This window comes from Mustela nigripes, chromosome 15 (genome assembly GCF_022355385.1).
Source record: "Mustela nigripes isolate SB6536 chromosome 15, MUSNIG.SB6536, whole genome shotgun sequence".
In the NCBI taxonomy this organism is placed as follows: domain Eukaryota; kingdom Metazoa; phylum Chordata; class Mammalia; order Carnivora; family Mustelidae; genus Mustela; species Mustela nigripes.
In genome coordinates, this window is record NC_081571.1 from 26456760 (window position 1) to 26462476 (window position 5717).

Genomic DNA, 5717 nt, shown 5'->3' on the forward strand with positions numbered 1-5717 from the left:
ACCAGAGCCCAATGTGGGACTTGATCTCAGGATCGTGACCTGAGCCAAAGGCAGACACTTGACTGAGCCACCCAGGTACTCCACACTTCACCTTTCTGAACTTCAGTTTCCTCCGAGGTAAAATGAAGATGATAGTAACTGCAGGGTTGTTAAGAAATTTCGTTGGCCTGATATTTTAAAAAGGTAAAATATTGACTGGCATGTAGTAATTGCTGTGTGTGTGTTTAGTAAATTAATTAATACACCCTTCTCTTGCCTTGTCTACTAGTTTCCTATACTGTAAGCTCCTTGAAATCCAGGAATATTTTTTTCAATATTTGGAGGTTTACTACCTTAGTACCTACGAATGCCTATTAAGCATATACCTGGTGCTTAATAAATGTTGAAGAAATGAATGGAAAATTGAATCTCATCCCATGATAGGAGGTCAGTAATCTGTAACTAAGTTTTTGTTATCTTTATGTAGAACCAAGTTAAAGAATACCCACCGTTTGGCATTGTTATCAATAGATGCATAGTTGAGAAGAATGCAACAAATAACTTCAGCTTTGATTCTTGTGCTCCTGGTGCACAGGTAAGATGAGCAACAATCTCTGTTTTACTTTTTGAGTATGTTATATACCATGTCAGAACTTGGGAGAAGAAATTTTAATTAGCTAAGCAGCAGAGTCAGATTAAGAAATGGTAACCATTTTTTTTTAAATTTTTTATTTTTTATAAACATATATTTTTATCCCCAGGGGTACAGGTCTGTGAATCACCAGGTTTACACACTTCACAGCACTCACCAAAGCACATACCCTCCCCAATGTCCATAATCCCACCCCCTTCTCCCAAACTCCCTCCCCCCAGCAACCCTAAGTTTGTTTTGTGAGATTAAGAGTCACTTATGGTTTGTCTCCCTCCCAATCCCGTCTTGTTTCATGTATTCTTCTCCTACCCACTTAAGCCCCCATGTTGCATCACCACTTCCTCATATCAGGGAGATCATATGATAGTTGTCTTTCTCTGCTTGACTTATTTCGCTAAGCATGATACGCTCTAGTTCCATCCATGTTGTCGCAAATGGCAAGATTTCATAAGAAATGGTAACTAATTTTTTAAAAGCATTTTCTCAAGGCTGTAATTAGTGTTAGTTATTTACCCCCAAATAATATTTTCCTTTGTATGCACCAGTGGGTGCTAATCACAGGTTCACCTTGGTACATATTGACCATATGTTTCCAGATCCTTCAACCAAAATTTCTAATTTTGGGGAATGGAGATTTGAGCTAAAAAAAAAAAAAAAAATGTAACTGATAGAAGGTAAAAAATAGATTTAAAAAACACTACGGAACAACACCAAAAAAATGGGAGGCTGAATCAATAAGAATTTGTACTGCATGGAGAGAGAAGCCAGATACTCTACTTCTAGGCAGAGGAAGTAGAGAAGGCAGGAGCACCAGGTGGATTTGGAGGACCCAAGAGTGGCTTTCCCACAAGTAAGGTGTGGGGTAGTGATATTCAGAGGGGCATCTCACTGGTGATAAGATACGTCCAGACAATGCTACCTGAAAGTAAAACTAAAAGATAATTAATTCAAAACCATTTGCTTAAACTTAGCTTTTGTCAGGAACATGAGTTGAAAATAAATTTATTGTAACACAGTGTTTTCAAACTGGGGTTCCCAGACTCCAGAGACCTTAGGTTATAAATCTTGAGTATTCTATGAAAGAATTTTCAGATACTATGAGCTTTTGGTTTTGTTTGTTTGTTTGTTTGTTTTGGCAGGGGGAGGCCTGCCTTGGGTTTGGTTTTGTTTTGTTTTGTTTTGAGAGAAAGAGAGAGAGAGTGCCAACAGGGCAGGGAGGGGCATAGGGAGAGAGAGAATCCTGAGCAGGTTCCAGGCCCATTGTGGAGCCAGACACAGGGCTTGATGTCACCACCCTGAGATCATGACCAGAGCTGAAATCAAGAGTCAGATGCTTAACCAACTAAGCCACCCAGGTACCACAGATATGATGTTTTCGCTATAATGACAAACTAATCACCCCTCCAGCTCAACTAACAGATGTTTTTAATTATTTTTATGGCCACAATATTAAATGGAAAAAAGAATATTTTCTTCATTTCAGTACCTGTATTTGCTATCAGTCAGAAAAATGGGTAGATTAAAAATGAAAATGAAATGTTCATGTTAAGTGAGAGTCAAATGATGCCATGGTATGCTTAAGTAAGAATTGAGTAGATAAATGTGGTGGAAGAATTGAGTTGTCATACAGCACGTGGTGATGTAATGCAATAACATCAAAAAATATTAACCAATTTATGAAAAATTTCATTTGAGTATAGTTAACAAACGTTAGTTTCAGGGGCACAACATAGTGATTTGACAAATTTTTACATTATGCTATGCTCATCACTACTGTAGCTACCATTTGTCATCATATAGCACTATTACAATATCACTGACTATATTCCTTACTCTGTGCCTTTTATTCCTGTGACTTCTTTATTCTATAACTGGGAGCTTGTATCTCCTACTTTCCTTCACCCATTTTGCCCATCCCCCCAACTCTTCCCCTCTGGCAACCATCAGTGTGTTTTCTGTATTTCTAGGTTTGATCCTTCTTTTTGTTTACTAATTTGTTTGTTTTCCACATATGAGTGATTTTACATGGTGTTTCTTTCTTGTCTGACTTATTTCACTTAACATAATATCCTCTAGGTCCATCCGTATTGTTGCAAATGACACAATTTCACCCCTCTTTATGGCTGTGTAATATCTCTGTGTGTGTGTGTGCCACATGTTCTTAATCTGCTCCTTTATGGAGGGACACTTAGGTTGCTCATATGCTACTGCAAATTATGCTACAATAAATATAGGATGCATATATCTTTTCAAATTAGTGTTCTCCTTTTCTTAACTAAATACCCAGTAGTGGAATTACTAGATCATGTGCTATTTCTCTATTTATTTTTTTGAGGAAACTCCATACTGATTTCCATGGTGGCTTTATCTATTTACATTCCCACCAATAGGGCACGAGGGTTACTTTGTCCATATTTTCACCAACGCTTGTTATTTTTTTTGACTTTCACTTTAGCCATTCTGACAAGTTTAAGTTGAAATCTCACTGTGGTTTTGATTTGCATTTCCTTAATGATGAATGATATTGAGCATCTTTTCATGTGTCTGCTGGCCATGTGTATATCTTCTTTGGGAAAATGTCTATTTAGATCCTTTACCCATTTTAATTGGATTATTATTACTTTTTGGGGGGTTTGAATTGGGTGAGTTCTTTATATATTTTAGATACTAAACCCTTATTGGTTATATCATTTGCAAATATCGTCTCCTGCTCAGTAGGCTGTCTTTTAATTTTGTTGACAGTTCTTTTCCAATGGAAAAAAAATTTGTTTTGGTGTAGTCCCAATAGTTTATTTTAGCTTTTATTTCCATTGTTAAAGAAGACATATCTATAAAAATGTCTCTACAGCTGCTGTCAGAGAGATTACTGTATATGTTTTCTTCTAGGAATTTTATGATTTCAGATATCTCATTTAGATCTTTAATCCATTTTGGGTTTTGGGGTATGATTAAGGAAGTGGTTCAGTTTCTTCATTTTGTATGTAGCTGTCCAGTTTTCATAGTATCATTTATTGAAGAGACTGTCTTTTCCCTATTATATATTCTTACCTACTTTGTCATAGATTAATTGACCATATAAATATGGCTTAATTTGGTGGGTGTCTAGTCCATTCTATTGATCTGTGTGTCAGTTTTATGTGCCAGTACCATACTGTTTTGGTTATTATAGCTTTGTAGTATGTCTTGAAATCTGGAATTGTGCTACTTCCAGGTTTGTTCTTCTTTCTCAAGATAGCTGTGGCTATTCAGGGTCTTTTGGTCTCACACAAATTTTCTAGTATTGTGAAAAATTCTGCTATTACTTTGATAAGAATTGCATTGAATATGGGGACATTTGGGTGGGTCAGTTGATTAAGCATCTGCCTTTGGCTCAGGTGATGATCCTAAATAAGGTCCTGGGATCAAGTCCTGGATCAGGCTCCTTGCTCAGTAGGGAACCTGCTTCTTCCTTTGCCTGCCACTTCCCCTGCTTGTGCTCTCACTCTCTCTGATTTAAAAAAAAAAAAAAAAAAAAAAAAGGATTGCATTGAATCTGAAGATGGCTCTGTGTAGTATAGACATTTGAACAATCCAAGTTAAGAATTTAATTGGGTTGTTCAATTAAAGAATTTAGCAATCCAATTAATTCTTTCAATACAAGACCATTTATTTATGTCCTCTTCAATTTCTTAATCAATGTTTTATAGTTTTAAGTATACAGGTTTTTTACCTCTTGGTTAAGTTTATTCCTAGGTATTCTTTTTAGTGTAGTTGTAAATGGGATTGTTTTCTTAATTTCTCTTCCTGACTCTTCATTATTAGTGTATAGAAATGCTACCATTTTCTGTATATTATTTTTGTATTCTGCAACTTTACTGAATGCGTTTATCACCTTTATTAGTTTTTTAATGGAGTTTTCAGGATTTTTTGTGTATAGTATCATGTCATCTGCAAATAGTATAAGTCCTACTTCTTTCTTACCAATTTGGATGCCTTATATTTATTTTTCTTGTCTGATTGCTGTGGCTGTGACTTCCAGTACTATGTTGAATAAAAGTTGTGAGAGTGGGCATCTTTGTTTTGTTTCTGACATTAGAGGAAAAGCTCTGTTTTCCACCATTAAGTAAGAGTTTAGCGGTGGGTTTTTCATTAGAGGTATGTTCCCTCTAATCTCACATTGTTGAGAGTCTGTCATGAAAAGGTGTTGAATTTCATCAAATGCTTTTTCTGTACCTATTGATATGATAACCTGATTTTATCCTTTTGTTGATGTGTTGTATCACATTAACTCTTATCTAAATGTTTAGAGAATTCATCGGTGAAACCATCTGGCCCCAGACTTTTATTTTTTGACAATTTTTTGATTATTGATTCAATTTGATTACTAATAATTGCTTTCATCAAATTTCATTATTTTTTCCTGACTCAATTTTGGAAGATTGTATTTTTCTAAGAATTTATCTGTTTTCTAGGTTTTCCAGTTTGTTGGCATGAAATTTTCCATAGTATTGTCATAATTTGTATTTCTGTGGTATCAGTTATTACTTCTCCTCTTTTATTTTTGATTTAATCATTTAGGTTGTTTCTTTTTTTATCAAAGACTCTGCCTAAGAATTTATCAATTTTGTTTACCTTTTCAAAGAAACAGCCTCTGGTTTGATTGATTCATTTCTGTTGTTTTGTTTAAGTCTCTGTGTCATTTACATCTATTCTGATCTTTATTATTTCCTTCCTTCTACTCACTTTGGGCTTTGTTCTTTTTTTGCTGTTTTAGTTGTAAAGTTGATTTTCTTATTTGAACTTTTTCTTTTTTCTTGAGGTGGCCTCTATAGCCATATCTTTTTCTCTTAGAACTGCTTTTGTTGTATCCCAAAGATTTTGGACTATTGAGTTTTCATTTTCACTCATCTTCATGTATTATTTATTTATTTATTATTTTCAGCATAACAGTATTCATTATTTTTGCACCACACCCAGTGCTCCATGCAATCTGTGCCCTCTATAATACCCACCACCTGGTACCCCAACCTCCCACCCCCCGCCCCTTCAAAACCCTCAGATTGTTTTTCAGAGTCCATAGTCTCTCATGGTTCACCTCCCCTTCCAA

At 35.4% G+C, this 5717-nt stretch overlaps 1 long non-coding RNA gene across 1 annotated transcript in view; it reads left to right on the forward strand.

Moving 5' to 3' along the window:
• The first annotated feature begins 488 nt into the window (after positions 1-488).
• LOC132002739 (uncharacterized) overlaps positions 489-5717 on the forward strand; it is a 67635-nt gene continuing 62406 nt past the window's right edge. The window contains exon 1 of the long non-coding RNA XR_009399991.1: positions 489-574. This is a non-coding gene — a long non-coding RNA (uncharacterized LOC132002739). The remainder of the gene's footprint in view (positions 575-5717) is intronic.